Source organism: Tiliqua scincoides, chromosome 4 (assembly GCF_035046505.1).
Source record: "Tiliqua scincoides isolate rTilSci1 chromosome 4, rTilSci1.hap2, whole genome shotgun sequence".
Classification (NCBI taxonomy): domain Eukaryota; kingdom Metazoa; phylum Chordata; class Lepidosauria; order Squamata; family Scincidae; genus Tiliqua; species Tiliqua scincoides.
In genome coordinates, this window is record NC_089824.1 from 151,336,024 (window position 1) to 151,353,092 (window position 17,069).

General features: G+C 40.9%; 1 protein-coding gene across 1 annotated transcript in view; it reads right to left on the reverse strand.

Annotated features, from left to right (window-relative positions):
- PATJ (PATJ crumbs cell polarity complex component) overlaps positions 1-17,069 on the reverse strand; it is a 177,228-nt gene that overhangs the window by 121,683 nt on the left and 38,476 nt on the right. The gene's annotated exons all lie outside the window — the stretch shown is intronic.

Sequence of the window (17,069 nt, forward strand, 5' to 3'; positions counted from 1 at the left end):
TCAAGTTGACAAAAATCTAATTAGGCAAAAGTAGCAGCATACAAATATGCAATTTGTAAAAAATGCGGTATAGGTTATAACTACACTACAATTTTCAAGCAGAGGGAGCTCTTGTACAAGAAGAGAAAAGACGAGAAACTTCATAAGGGAAAATCTGTTGGAAATTTTCCGGCTACTATAAAGGGAAATTATGTTATTCCCCAACTATTTGAATGGAAAAATAACTTGCGGGGGGGGGGGATGGGACAGGGGAGAATGGGAGAAAAACACTCGCTAATTCAGTTTATAATCATGCAGTGAGATATTCAGAAGCGGAGCTATTGTTGAAAGATTTTGGAATCCCCCAGCTTTTCCTTTACAGGATATACTTTAAGCAGCCTGAAAGGGGCAAATGACAGAGTACCAGGGTTTGCTTGTTTTTTCTTATAAGTCTAGTTTGATCTGAAATGTAGAAGATTGTGAAAAGAAGCAACATGCATGTGGTGCTATTCTGTGAACTGCTGCACAAGCACTAGCTTGCCCAATGCAAACCAAGTCCCAATAGCTGAAGTGCAAACAGCCCCTCACTTCAAATCAAGCTTCTCAATTGATAATTTTTGTTGTTGTTGTCCTTTGGTCATTAGGCTTTGCATCACAATTGGGAACCATTTGTGCTCAGGCCACTACAGCTTGCTTTTCACAACTTCAAGGAATTTAAGTTGACAAGGATATGGACCCAGAGGAACACTCAGAGCACAATGTTGTGCAAATGAAAGAAAATATCTGGGTTTCCCTTTCCTCTTCTCATTTACCTCTTGCAGAACACCAACTAAGAAATGAAGACAATAATATCCTGCCTTTCTAATATGTTCCAAAAATATCTAAAGCTGCAATCCTAATCAAACTTACCTGGGGGTAAGTCCAATTAAACTTACTTTCACTCTGAAGACTTACTTCTGAGTAGACAAGCATAGGATTGCATTGTAAAGCATCTATCATAATAACAAACCAGAACAACAGATAAAATTCTGTTTAAAGACAGGTTGAGGATAACAAATCAAGCAGGCTTTAGACCAGGGGTGTCAAACATAAGGCCTGGGGGCTGGATGTGGCCTGCAGAAGCTTTTTATCTAGTCCTTGGGCTCTCAGCTGCTAAGCAGTGCTGAGGTGTCACTGCTGAAAGGACAGCGAGCATGATAATGGGGCTGTCTCATATCTTGAAATATGATAAAGATTTGTGTATTTTCTCTTCTATCATTTACAGCTAATGAGTTCCTAGGTAAGAAAAAGTGCTTATTTCTGGTTGTGACCTGTTTAATGACATCACAGCCTAATGACATCACTTCCGGCCCTCAGCAGGCATCATGAATGCTGTTAGGCCCACTGTATGAGATGAGTTTGACGTGCCAGCTTTAGACCAAGCTGAACAATTTTTGTTCAGTGTCAGGATATCATGGGGGCTAGAGGAAGTTCTACAGCATGGCTCTCAAGTAGAGCAGAATGTTGAGAAGACATCTCCCAAATACTTGAACGATCAGGTGGGATCATATCAAAAGAAACAGTTATCTTCTGGTCCCAAGTACTGTAGATCTGGCACCCTATCATGTAAGAATCAGTGGTAGCTGCATTCAGTACCACACCTCTGGTACTCGGAGGCCTCAGGTCTTTCCTGTCTCCAGATGCTCCCCACCTTCTGGAGGCAAGACAATCAATGAAAGGGTCTTTCCTGAGGTGGCACTTCATTTGGGAATGCTTTCCCTGGAGAAGTTCACCTGGTCCCCCTTTGTTCACCTTCCACTTTTAGGATAACACAGACCTCTTTTCACCTGTGATTTTAGAAAACTGTGACAAGACACTTGTCTTGTCTACTGAAATCACATATTGCTTTTTTCACTTGGTTTTATGTTGCTCATTGCTGCTTAGTACTTCTGTTGTGGTGTCAGTTTTGTAATTTTACAATGCTTTAATATCTGTAAAGCACCTTGCAATTTATTTATTACACTGGACATCAGAATATGAATATCCTAAATGAATACAGACATATTTTTAATACAGAGGATTTGCATTTGGATTGCAATTTTGGATCTTTTCTTAGAGATATTACAGTACGTGGGTCCTTCATGCCTATATTTTGCTAACTATTTCAAATATTTTCTAGAACAAGAGTGGTATATACTGTAGTAACCAGTGCTTATGATATGCCAGATTTCATTTTCCCTTTGAATTTTCTCACAGTATGAGTGCTTATATAGTGCCAGTATCAATCACATGCCAGAGAATTATAAAATAATACATGGATTTATTAGCATTGAAGTGTGTGATTTCAGTTATTTGCCAAAAGAGGGTGCTGAAAGACAGCAACATCTATTACTAAATGTTTTCAGTTTTGGTAGCCACCAATACTATACTTTGTCCAATCACCCTACAAAGATTTTTTTGCCAATGATATGGAATAGTTTTCGGCATCATCTTGTTCTGCAACTACAGCCTCTCTGTTAACAGTTACCACATTTCATCTTGAGAAGCATGTGGAAGAAAATGCTACAGATGTTCAGTTCTTGTAATTTGCATTCCAAGTATATTAGCTTTGGCACTATTTAAGTTCGTAGTTTGGACAAATCAATTTCTTGAAGAAAGCTGGTACACTTAAGTCAGAAAATACCCACTGCCAGAAAAACAGGCAAAGGTAAATACATCAGAAATAACAATGAACAGAACAGCTAACTAACAGACCCCAAAACAAATACATTTCAGAGTCACTTGCTTGTACTATTTGAAGTACCATCAGAACACTTTTGCTAGTCTGTTTATGCCACATTTCGTACCACAGATCCAAGAGAAACACAAAAAAAAATCAGAGGCAAAATTCATTATGTTTGGTAAGGGATAATTTACATAATGAGCATAGGGCCCAATTCTAATCTTCCAGCATCAATGCAGCCCCGAGTTAAAGGAACAAACATTCCCTTTACCCTTGCACCTCCAAAATGAGCACACCAGACAAAGGCTTGGGATAAAGGATCACTTTATTAATCAGAAAATCTGCATCTGAGCATAAGCAATCTAAAACACCCTCCAAGTGTAGGTTACTAATTTGGGGGAAACAGTAGTACCCATCTACTTGCCTGGGTTACACAGGCATCACATCCCGGCTCCAAGCCCCCTCGGTCATCACCCAAGAGAGCTTATCAGCACGAAACCCTAGGGGTCAAGGTAGCTGGATGAGCAGATACTCCAGACGCCACACCAACTACTGTCCTCTGCCCAATCCAGCCTGGGGCCCTGCCAGCCAATCTCAGAGACCTGGACAAGTATTGTTTGAACAGATCTGGCTCACCCTGCAACCCTGCTGACCTCATAATGTATGCTGAATTCCCTATCATCCTGGCTACCATGCCCGCATATCACCTGTCCAAGTGACCAAAGGTAAATTACCCTAAACATATAACCCAATTTACACCAGTCTGGGGTAGGTGAAAAAAATCACAAGCCAAAGCCAAACAGGTTGGCAACAAAAAATTCCAACCCAGCTCCCTAACAGAGCAACCAATTAATCTCAGGTGGTTAATGGGAGGGAGGACAGGGCTCAAATTCTGGCAGACTGACTCCAGAAAGCACACAGCCTTCAGGACATCATCTCGCCCAGCTCCCACTTGTGCAGCAGCCAATAAGATGGTCCCATTTCCCCCCCCCCTTAGCCTGGCTTGCTGGGCAAAGGGGAAAGTGCCAGGCAAAGGGGAGGGTGAAGCTCTTATGGAGCTTCACCCTCATACCTTAAGGAGGCCTCTGAGACTGCCCAGCTACGGCAGAATGCAGCACACACACCATTGGCATGGCTGCATCTGTGCTGGAAAGTTGGATAAGACTGAGCCCATACAGTGTAGTTTTCCTCCCCAATTCCATTTTATATTTTTCCTTCACAACTACTATCCTTTAAAATATTTTCCTTCAATAATGTTCAGAGGTACAGGATTGTTATGAGCAGCGATAAAGGGCTAGTACACACAGCTGTTCTGAACTGAGAAGTCATGAAGAGGCAACGTTTCATCTCATTTTCTGCACTTAAAACAATTTTGTAAAACATCTCCATGCTGGCAGATTATAAGTGACCACATCCTGACCACTGCTTGAAAACTCATAGCTTCTTTGGTGATCAGTGTGTCAGTCCTGTGGTTTGGATGCTGCAGTCCTCCCTACTGAGGAGCACTATTGCAATAATTGGAATTACTGCAAGTAAGCGCTATTTCTCACTTCTGGCAGCCACTTCTGGCACAGTAGACACTATGCACACCAAGTTCCAGCTGCTGTTACATATGGAGCTGGTTGCATGAAGATAGACACATTTTTAGACGGCTGCAGGTTTATTCAGGCTAGATTTAAATTTTTAGATTTATAACACTCTCTCTCAAGGACAAGTGATTCAGTGCTTTCAAAGCGGAATCAAAACTGCCTTTAGACAGCATGGAAGACATGCTCTCAAAATAGGTCAGGCAATAAATTATCTCCTGTGCATCCTCAAATTCTACTCCTCATTCATTTTGAAAGTCACTGTGCACGAACTTCAGCATACACTCCCACTGCAAAATCTGAACTGTCCAGCAACAGTATCAACTCTCATACCTGCTAGATATCCAACAGAATTTTAAAGAAAGGCAATAACCGCTTGAATAGTAAAAACTGGAGTGATGTGTAATTAGAACGGCACAATTCAATTGTGTTTAAAGTTGAGGTGTGCCCTTGCATAATTCTCAAAATTATGCACAACATATGGTCTGACAGAGTAGTATTCCATTGCAATGTAGTACAAATTCTGAAAGCATGTACAGGTCCAGCCTTGTTATACAAGAATTTTTTATACATGGATTTGACACAACACGAATGGCCCCTGCAAATGAGAAGGAATGTACTGATCCCTGGAGAAGGGGAAAAATGCATCCCTTTAAAATCAGTTTAAAAAACTGAACAGTCCTTTAACAATAGCCTCCTTAATGAGAGAATAAGTATCATTAACCTTTATTAGGCATAGACGTAAATACAAGTAAGCAAAAAAAAAAAGAACAGAAATGGCCTGCCCCTAACAAGGGGGTTTAATGATGGGGGGGGCAGCTGGCTGACAATCCATCAGTCCTCCTCTTTCCAGGCAACCCTTCCCTTCCCCCTGAGCAGGTGTGCATTAGTGAAGGGAGGGACTGAGTGAAGCACTTGGAGGATGACTGATTGATGGACTGTCTTCTTAATGACTTTTATCTTACATCACAAAGGTCAGCAAGGCTGTTTTTAAATCACCAAAGCAAAGAAACTTTGTTTAAATGGATTTGCTATAGTGCGTTTTTTGCCATCTGAGTGCTTGGAATGGAACCCATGCAAATAATGAGGCTCAACCTGTACTTCTTTTATGGCACCCTGCTTTTCACCTAAAAATAGTGCCAAACCAGACAATTTGAGTTGCCTCTAAAATTGAGCTGGCCTCGCAATCCTTCTTTCAAATATAAAGAGAACCACAATAGGGTAACCCTAACTAAAGGAACATGTGTTGGCCATGCCCACCTGCCTGCTGAAGATTTCGCTTCATGCATCTGATGAAGTGGACTGGAGTTCGTGAAAGTTTGCCCTACATTAGATGTGCGGGCCTTTAAAAGGGTTACAAGATTCCTTGTCGTTTTTGCTACCATAGACTAGCATGCTTATCCCTCTGAAAGTTGTTTACAGGAACAGCATCAAGCTGACTTAGTACTACGGAAGTGACTTCAACAGCGTGCATGCATTGTCAATCACTGGAAGACATATTGAAGACAACTAGCTTGGAAGAACCCGAACTCGTCTGGCTTATGTCAGGTTTGGAGTAACAATTATTCAGAATGAGTCCCCTACTACCTGAAAAAGTGAAGAGAACCCAAAAACCTCTGGATAAGAACATAAAACTGCTGATTTACTACTGTGACTTTAATATAGCTCTAAAATGCATAAATGTATTCAAGTTGTTAACGGAAGGGTGTTTTTGTAGCAGTGGAAGGCAGATTTCAGAGAATAAAACATGGGTATTTATTGATCTGCAGTGGAGAGTACAGCAATGAATTTCATAAGCTCTGCTATACATCTGGCATTAATCAAGACTTCTGTTGTAGAAAATGTCAGTAAAAGATCAGAAGAAAGAAAATACACAAAGAAGAAAAATAACTGGAGGGATAATTGGCAAAATGGGTGCCTGCCACCCCCCCCCCTTTTTAATTTGCTGGCCTGATAATTCAGTTTCTAGAAGTGAAATCCTTTGCCAATTTTTCCTTATTGCCCACTCTTACCCAAAACACTTGTATCCGGGAAGTGTCCATGCTCTGAAGAAATAAGGATACCCAAGGAGACAGACTGTTCTTTAAAGTACCTCCTAAGGGACATAAAATGTACGGTAATATTTGCCAAGGTTGGCAATCCCACTTGGCCCAGCTACAGGTGCTCTTGGAAATAATATTTAACTACGACGCAGCAACAGTGTAACTATCCACCTTCCTGTGGGATCAACCTCTTATCTGTGGTGGATATTCAGATGTTGAACAGCTAAAGGGCTTTCATGTGGAAGAGGGAAAAGATCTCCACTGGCCCAGAGAGTGGGACTAGATCTAATGGGCTTAACCTGCACAAAGGAATATTACAGTTGCATATTGGGCATATTAGAAATGCAGGGTTTGTGCTGCTCTGCAAGTTATTAATTGTTCCAGGAAAAATTGCATTGGAGCAAAGTTCATGACAAACAAGAGAGCTGGTAGTAGTAGTAGTATCCCTAGTAGTATGACCATGAATGGAAGAAGCTTCATTCACGTGGGGGGGGGGGGAGTTTCCAAGAACTGGAGGACCATCAGGATGAGATGGTCAGGGGATGCAGGGAACAGCAGAGGAGAGATTGACACAGATCTCCCTGCGTGAACAGACTTTCTCCTGCACACAGAAGTTCTAACTGGCATTTGCTGGGGTAAGTATGATTAATACAGGACATGAGATTCCTTGAAATGGACTTGATCAAACATCTGCTGGCCACCATGATCTAAAGCCAACTACTCAAGCTGTGTGAAGACTGTTCACACACACACACACACCTCTCAAGAAAAAAATAGCTTTCTGCCCTTCTGCTTGGAGTCAGTTCCTGAATGTCTTCCAGCCATCACTTCAAATAGGCTTTTCTGACCACCTGCTCCTTTCCTCAATCCAAGCTGCATACTCCCCTCAGGCCACCTCTTCCTTTGGTGATATTCCATGACCGCTGCTGGGTCTTTTTCAGCTGAGCTGAAAGTCTCTGCTCGCCTCAGGCCAGCTGTCCTCATATAATTTTACAAAATCAAAATAGCAGTTGGATCAGTTTTTTAAAGTTGCAAGCCTATAGCCAGCAGGGGACATGACAAAACTGAGAAGGTTAACAAAGGAAGTAAGATCATCATCACCCTGAATTTTAGATTGTAATAGAGGTGAACAGGGAAGAAACCACTATTGTCACAGAAATATAGAAGTCAGATTGTTGCAACTAATCAAGTTAGTAGCCAAACCCAAGCCTTAATTCTGGGTTTCAACTGCATTTAGACCTTCCACCTAATCACAGTTGGGGAAGCCCCCAAAAGGAAGAGGAATTGAAGTTAGGAAAGAGGCAGACTACCCCAAGATGCATTCTTACTGTTCACCAAGTAGCTCTGGGAGCAGCTAGCACAAATTAGAGCAAATTTCTTTCAATGATCAGTAAGTAAATGGCAAATAGGTAAAGAGAAAAACTGGAAGGCACAAAGCATAACATGGAAAAGGCTACAGAAGTTCCCTGGCTGTAAAATGCTTCTGTCCCTTGCACTTAAGTGTAAACACTTAAGGGAATAGTGGTTAATAACTGAAAGACAGACACACAAGCAAAAAAAACAAACTCCTATAAGAATAATTAAGAAAAAAAATTAAAAATCTTGCCCTACTATAATTGCCAGGCTCTAAAAACAGAAAAAAATGTGTCAAAGAATGCATGCAGACCAAATCAGGTGTCTCATAGGTCAGACCATATTACAGATATTTTTTTTCCAACTAATCTTGCTCTTTAAAGCCCTTTACCGTCTAGGACCAAGCCACCTGAAGGACTGCCAACATGTCAACCTACCTGGCCACTGATATCCACTGCTGAGGCCCACCAGTGGCAAAGACAGGAGAGGGCTTTCTCAGCAGTGGCCTCACAGTTAGGGAACTCCTTTCCTGAAGATTTCCATTTCCTTTATCTAACCTCCCATCACTATGTTTTTTAAATGAACCGAAACATTTCTGTTTTGCAAGGCCATCTGCCTTTAAATTATACAGTTAACGCATCTATACTTTTAGCTGCTAGTTTGCTATTTTACAGCTTGCTCTATTCTATTGGAGTTTTATGATTTTTAAAAAAAGTTTTACCTGCAAGCCGCTCTGAGTTCTAATGAAAAACTGGATCAAAATTCATTAACTGAAATAAAATGTTAAGTGGGCATTCAGTAACATTACAAGTTTTACTGACTGGTGTTAATATTTTGCATGATCCAATACAATAAATATACAGCTTTACTTGTAAGTCTTCAGTGAAAAAGTATTTTCCGTACAGCTAAGTTTTCCATACTTTTAAGGACAGTGCTTTTAAGTATTTGAGTGGATACAAATTGAATAAGGACATTGTGAACACTGGTAAAATTGTAGACTAATGAAAACGTATCATTAGGCTTAAGGAGGAAACTGATTGAAAACTTGGCAGATCCTTATTCCGTTTACAATGCCAGCTTATACTACAAACTGCATTCATGCAGTTGGATTGACTTTTATATAAAAGCACCCAAGCTCATTTATCTTTCTAGTTCTATCACTTTATTCTTGACAGGAGTTTGGGATTTAAGACTCAGCTCTTTGTTTTTTTAAATGCTTGCCCTCTGAGCTCTCTTTTCTTTCATATACTCCATTTTGAGAAGTACAAGCAAGCGTGCTAGATAATTGATTTTTACAGAATTTACGAACAAACAAAAATATCTGCATATTGTTGGCAAAGAACAGAGATTTCTACAGCATCTTTTGTCCAAAGCCCTATATGGACTTCATGTGGGGAGTAACTAAGTGTATGAGTCAAGTGAAATGAAATCAGCTATGAAGTGCCAGCAACACTACATAAAAAATTAGTTAGGAGGTGTAAAACTCCATCCAAACTGAATAGCAGGAGAGCAAAAAATAAACACATCAAACTATATCGCAGTCTGAAACTTGGCAGCATATTATATTTAACATCACCTTGCTTTTAATTACAGGGGAAAGGAAAACCAGGAGATGGAGGCTTGATTTGAATCTCACCAAAACCATAACATTCCCAGTTGTCAGATGACACATTGGTTCTACAGCTACTACAGATGTAGAAAGAGAGCACTGACAAGTGGTCAAGTGCAAACGACAGTACATGCAGGACTTTGCAATCCTCCGAATCACAATCAAAGTGTCCAAAACCAAAAATGACAAACTAAAACAAATGTCAAAAATCTGAGCAGGATGCACACACTTGTAGATGCTTTTCGACATCCCTATAAAACAAATGCTTACAAGCAAGCTATTCCCAAACCTCCCATTTTGGTATTCCTTTAACTATCCAAAAGCATCTGGTACTGCTCATCATGAGAAACAGAATACTGGAATAGATAGACGTGAAGAACGGTTAAGAATTCCAGAAATACAGAAAGCCTCAGATATGGCCTTTGTTCTCCCAGCAATAAACCTCTGTCCTGCTCTGCAAAAGTGAGTTTTACTGCATGTGATTTATTGTGTAATTACAGCAAAGAGATATTAGAGCTCATTAATTATCTCACACAGTATAAAACTTTTAAATTAAGTTATCGGCCATACAAATGTCACATAGGATACCATTTACTTACTTTAAAACAGAATGATATATTGCAAACGCTGCTGGAAAGAAAGGGTATTTTTTCCAGTAAGGTTTAGAAGAAAAACATGTGATCTACCCCCCTTGCAGTTGGGTAGATTTTCTGTAGACAACTTCATTTCATCTAAATTGGCCTGATACTAAAGGCCAGTTCACACAGCCCTTTCCCCTCTCCCCAGCATGTAAAGCAGGACCAAAGTTGGGTCAGGCTGAATGTGTACCTGCAATGATGTTTGAAAAACATCACTGTGAGCCAGGCTACATTTATACCTCTATTTCAGCTTATTAGAAGTCCCCACAGTGGTTTAACAACTATTACAACAATATGCCCTAACACATAAACCCTAAAACATTTAAAAATATACCCACTGCAATACCAAACAAAGCAAAAATTCAGGAGTCAATCATAGCAGCAAAGAATAACAACTCAGGCCAAATCCTAACCAACTTTCCAGCACTGGCATAGCTGTCCCAATGGGACTGCATCCTGCAGTTGGGTGGCACTTACAGAGGCCTCCTCAAAATAAGGAAATGTTTGTTCCTTTACCTCAGAGCTGCATTGCCCTGCTGGAAATTGGTTAGGATTGCACCCTCAGTCTCTTTCAGAGCCTATAGGCCCAACTAAAAAAGAACATCTCAACCCATTTTGTAAACAAAAGACAGCCAAGTGAACATCAGAGGATAGATAATTTGAGGGTCCTACTGAAAAGGCCCTACTTTGAGCAGATGACAGTTGCAGTTGGCATCCTTCAGTCTCGGAAGACTATGGTATCGCACTCTGAATAGTGGTTCCGGAACAGTGTCCACTCCAGTGCGCGAAGCCTGGGTAAGGTAGATATGGAGGATAGATATGGAGATATGGATGTGACAGTGTTCAGCCATGAACTGCCTTAGGGACTCCGGCTCCGGATTTGGCCTCAAGGTTGACTCCTGAAGCCTTTTCCATAACTGGATGTAGCCACAAGGCAGTGGAGGTTTGGGATCAGAGTTTTCCTTCTCTCAGATGAGCTGCCTTCCCAGGCTAAGGAGTCCCATCTACCCAGTGGCTGTTTAGTCGCCTCTTACAACAAGTACAGCCAAACTGAGGGCCTATTCTTATCTCCAGACCCCAGGGGAAGACCCCAGATGGCAACTTGACCTCTAAAAGGCATAGTGATTTAGACCTGATAATCAAAGGGCTGAAGAGGTTTGTTCACATGGGAGGAAGTAATAACCAGAATGGTCCAGGCTATTCCAAACTTTTAATGCTACCAACTTGAATCAAACCTGGCAACTGACTGAAATCAGATGAGTTCCTTCAACAATAGCATTACATTCTTTTAGCAGCTAGAACCTGTCAAAAGCTATGCAGCTGCATTCCAGACCACTTCAAAGTTCCCAACTGTTTTCAATTGCAGTCTCACATGGAGCACATTATAGTAATCTAATTTGGAGGTTACCCTGGCATGTACGCCAGTGGCTAAGATGAAGCTATATGGACACCGCCAGAAGCAATTTCCCATAATTGCAGCAGATTTTTTTTCACCAGCCATGTGATATTGAGAATCACTGTGGCTGTATTTACGAAGAGATTGCCTTCCAACTATCCCATTTCAGCCAGGGCAGCTACAAGTTTTCAGAGCCTGTTCAGGGGAAACCCCACTCTCCACCTTCAGAGATGACTATGTTCTCACCTTTTAGTTGCATGATACATGTCTATTGCAGTAAGGCATAAACCTATGGGAGGCACTACAGGCTGTCCACCAAAGTTATGTGCATATGCTTCTCTCTCCTTGCATTTTTGACACACTTTACTTATGGTGAAACCAAAAACTGCAGTTGTAGAGGCAATCAACTGAATTAGCATGAAAAATGTATTTGTAGATTTCTTGTTCCTGCCTCTAAACCTTCAAAGTTTCAGTGTTAGATTGCAAATTAGATGTCTTTAAGAATATTTACCGCAGATACTCGCCTATAAGTTGACCCCACAGATAAGTCGAGGGCAGGTCTTGAGCCAACAATCATGGAATTTTCTATGACGCTCTGATAAGTCGGGGGTTAAACTTAGAGGGGTGTCTGACTATAGTTTTGTCTGATTTTACCCCAGGCCAGATCCTGAAAAATAACCTACCACTAATTGTTACCTAAGAACTGTAGCCCCTAATTTATTAAAAACATAGTAAAAGATCATAAGATACATTTTTATTCTTTTAAAATTGTGGTCTTCACCACCTTTTTGTAAACACTATCAGAGTAAGTGCACTGTAAACAACATACCAGTGGTTCCCAACCTGGTATTCATGTACTCCCAGGGACACTCAACAGGACCTTTAGGGGTACTTGAAAAAGAATGGAATAATGGTAGAAAAAGGCAGGTCATGCTCCAGAATGCCTTGCAAGGACCAGCAAGGCAGGAATGGAGGTAGCTAGTTGGTTTTGAAAGCCCCACCAACAGCTAGTTTTTGGTCATCAATTCATGTATGAACCAGTGATTGAAAACCAGCACAGTAAAAAAGCTAAAACATAATATGGAAAGTGATCAATCACCCAGAATTTCTCAGCACACTCCTGGTGCAAAACAGTGCAAAGGCAGAGTCTTCTGTTCCGCAAACAGATAAAAAGAGAAAACACTGTGATGAAAACATGAAGTCTGGGTTTTCATAGAGAGGAGATACGGGCTTGTATTATTACAAACATTTTGCTAATATGAAGGGTACAATTTATTATTGCCAAGGGATATGCAAGTGAAAAATGTTGGCAACCACTGCAGGAGAACCATGAATCAAACCCACCTTTAAGCTGTCTGGTGTGTTAAGCCAGAAGCTCTACATACAGCATACAACCCATAACACATAACTGAGAGTGTGCAATTCAATTCACAGCAGAGAGATGCAGCTGCATATATTTGCAATCCTTTTTACTCAGAAGTAGACCCACTGCTTTCCATGGGTGTTATTCTTAAGTAATGCTGCATTGAATTGTAGCTTCAAATGGAAAGGGGATCCCATCCTGGTGGCGAGGGGAAAAAAAGACCTCTGCCAAATGCAAAGCCTGTGCAAAAGGGAATCAGGTTGCAGCAGCAAAAGGGAGCGGAGGGGAATAAAAGGTTAACTTTGGCTGGAACGTTCAAGGAAAGTAACTATAGCAACTAACCAGCTGCCTGCCTAAGCTTAGCAGAGAAACTAAACTGTTCAGAGTTGAAAGGCTCTGCCTTCTGATTGACCCGGAGATAAGGCGAAGTGATAATTGGAGCTTGATTACTTGGCAAAAATTTCAGGTACTATACCTGAGTATCTATGGTAGTTATCTTTCAATCCACTGAAGAGCCCTGGCTACCAACAACATAACATTTAATAAAAAGACACAAAAGATAAGACTAATGGGGGAAATCAGAAGCCCACAAGAATCTGCAAGGTGCTATGGAAGATGACTGATGAAGAGTCAGTGTCTTTTTGGGGATGGTATCTGAGACCACTGGTTCACTGGTACTCAGTGGATGTCTCCCCATTAGATTTCTATTTTGCTTTATTGTAGTAGCATTAGCATTTTTGAACTTACATCATTAAAAGACACACATTACTTTTTGTGATGTATATTGCAGGCAGTGGCATTGCTAGGGGGGATGCAGGTTGCACCGCGTGACTTGCAGGGGAGGGTGACGCCACTACTGGCCAAAAATCTTTTTAAAATCTTGGTATTTTTGAATAAATACCATCATATTATGCATCATTCAATACATAATTTCATGCAGAATGCAATGAAACAAACACAACTGAAATATCTCTATGCTATCAAAAGTTATAGCCATAAAAACCAGCAGGGGCGGGGTTATGGTGCTTCACCATGCTCACCGCCTGGGGCATTGGCCCACCCACTGCATGGGAGGAGGTCCATCATGGGAGTGACATGGTGGCCTCTTTTCCAGGTGACACAAACCCTAGTGATGCCACTGATAGCAGGGAAGGTTTTGGGGAGAGTTTTTAGGTGGGTCCACACCACAATAGTAGCTGCAACATCTCCATCTGGGAGTGTTGTTTCCAGCTTCCTTCTATGGCTGCTACTGCCAATTGGCATGAAACATAAGTTATTCAACAAAGTACATCTAGCTGCTTTGGCACCAACAAGTGAAAGGAATTTTCCTTGAGGTAGGTCCAAAAGGGATGAAAACCAAAAGGTATTATCTTTCGGGTCACTTCTTTGGGCGCAATGAGACCAAGGGTGTCCCCTTCCTGGTTTGGAATACAGGACCTGGTAAAAAGGAGTCTCTCTTATTATAAAGGATAGGTAGGCTTAATTGAAACATATGTTTGTTTGTTTTTTCTTGGAACAGTATCAGGATCATGGGGAAAGTTAAGTCTCATCCGAAAAAGGACAGGGGTTGCTAAAGTGGGGTGCATATGAACTGTAGCAGACTGTACCTGGTGTAGTTTGATCTGCCTGTGTTTGCAGAATACTGCCGAGGTGACCGAGCTCTTTGAGTTCATTTTTATTACTGTTGATGCTTTTAATCCCACTTTCATTTTTTAATGTTAGTTTTTATTAATATAAACTGCTTGGATTGTTTAATCTTTGCATAACATTGGTCTCAAATGCTTGAATTGATTCACTGAATTTCAACCTCTTTGCTTAAAGTGTGCCGAGATGATTGCAAATGAGTTGTTAAAAAAAACGGTTGAACTTAATGTTAATGAATTAATGTTAGCTTTGACATGTTGACACCAATGCTATTTTCCTATGTATTCATATTCCATTATGTTTTGTATCATGTTTGTGCTGTTATGAGCCACCGAGGGCAAACCTGTCTGTGGAACAGAGACAAATAAATATTCAATAATATATATCAAATTATTATGATAGGGTGTTACTAGCATACACGGAATGTTAACAAACGTCATGACTGGTTTTTTTCATTACAGAGCTTGTGGGGCTGACCCACGCACGAGCCCTGGTAAAACGGCAACTTTCAGAAATCCTTTCAGAAATCAATGCTGGGTGTCCCACAAGCAAACAAAGCATCTCTCATACCAAGCTGCTGCTCAGCTACTGCTCCATCCAACCGGCTGTGCTGCTATCCTCCTTCTCAAAGAGTGGGTTGTGGAAGTCTAGAGTCCAGGAGGCACTCTAGGCCAGAGGTCCCCAAACTTGATCATGGTGCCCCTACAGATCCCAGTAATTTTTTCTTGGTGCCCATACCCTTCCATCACTGTTTCCCTTTGAAATTTAAACTATCCCAAGGCGCCCCTGTGACATTGCTATGGCACCCCAGAGCCGCAGTGCACAGGTTGGGAACCACAGCTCTAGACTAACCAATCTCACTTCCTTAATTCCTGCCCTCTCTGCATTTGTAAGAGGCAAGCCAAAGAGGCGGCAGCAGCAAGCAGTGGAAGGGAAAATAATGGGAAAAATGGTGTGCAGGGAGGGAAGAAAGAGAAGAATATTGATGTGGATGGACAGGAGAGATTGGAACAGGATATGGAAAATTTCTGTAGCACTGAATGTGTGCTACAAAAATAGAAGGCCAGCATAACACTAGCCACTTCAAAACAGAACAACAGAGGGAGAGCTGGAGTAAATGGGTAAGAAAGGAGTATGAGAAAATGCAGTTACATAAGAACACAAGAAATGCCCTACTGAATCAGGCCACAGGCATATTCAATCCAATTTATCCCTTTACTACATATACTTCTGGGAAGCCACATATCCCTTCCACACCACTGCTCCCCTGCAACTAGTGTGCTGGGGCATCCTGCCTTTGAACCTGGAGTTATGACTATAGGTGGCAGGTCAGGCACTGTTTGAGAACCCAAACCTGATCATAGGTTGCCAACGTCTGAATCTTGCCAGGCCAACGTCTGAACCTTCAAGCACCGGTGGCAGTAATAGTGCTCAATGCACCATCATGGGCCCAGTACATCAGGAGACCTAGGCTTCAGCCTAGGGCCCCAGCAACCTTACAGTGGCACTGCTAGTAGCCAGTGGCTTGACCTCAAATGTGGTTACAGATGGGAAAAATGGATGAAAAGGTTAAGCAGCATAAAAAGGACGCGGAGAAGCACACACAGAATATTGGTAGATAAGAGAAAGCATGGAAGTGCCCACAGAAGCAGGGTGAATCCGTAAGAGAACCCATCATACACATCAACTAACATATGCACTTAACAAGTCTGCTGGATATAACGGATGGGTTTGCATTTTGGATTGTTGTAGTGGTGAAGCAAATACCAGTGATTAGTAAAGTATAGAGATTCTGGACTAGGAGGATAATTGAGTTTTCTATGGATCACTGACTTCTGATACACAAGGGCCAATTCTGGTCACATATATTCATTTGTTTTCTCCTCAAATGATCTGTCAAAAATGTTACTATGAACAAATAAACCTCATTGTTATCCATGTGCCATTAAAAAACCTTCACAGACCAGCAAGGTCATATAGCACTTTATAAACCAAAATCTTAAAAATGATGGAAGATTTAAAATTCAATAGCTTAACGCTCATTGCAAACACTTTAAATTTAGCTACATCCTAACCTTGCTAATGCATTTGCATATGAAAGTAAATAAAAACTGTTATTAACGCCTCCATTAATTCTGGTCATATAAAAATATAAAAGCAAATCTTCATATTATTGCTCTTGGCAAATATTATAGGAACTGTAGTGTACCATCTGAAATTCCCAGCACAAATGCCAGGGAAAAAGTGACTAAGAGGATCTATTTTGAGTCATCTCAAAATCACACAAGCATACTCCAAGTGTTTTTCTTTAATCTGTCCCCAATTTGTGACAATTATGTAAAAGCATAACTGAATTTTATATCATTTGACATGTCTGTGCTTCAAGAGAACACGTTTTGTTGTTTTGCTAAACCACAGTGTTTAGGCAGGACTCAGATGTGTGTGACTTTAGCAAACCACTATCCAATTTTTTTTGTTGGGGCCTTACAAGTATCATGCTGCCTGACAATACAAAGAGCACATCTTGCTATTTTATGTGCCCAATATACCTATGCACACTATTGACAAATGTTTTGAAATGTTTACATTAACAGAATTTTGCCTTTAGGGAGAATTATGTTCCTGCCTAATGCAATTAGTCTCTCAATACTGCAGATTGTTCACTATTAGACATTTCTAAGAGTGGATCGTTTCATAGTAGAGGTCCTACAGCACGTGATATGGTGATAAGTCCTTGAAATTTGATTGCCTTCAATAT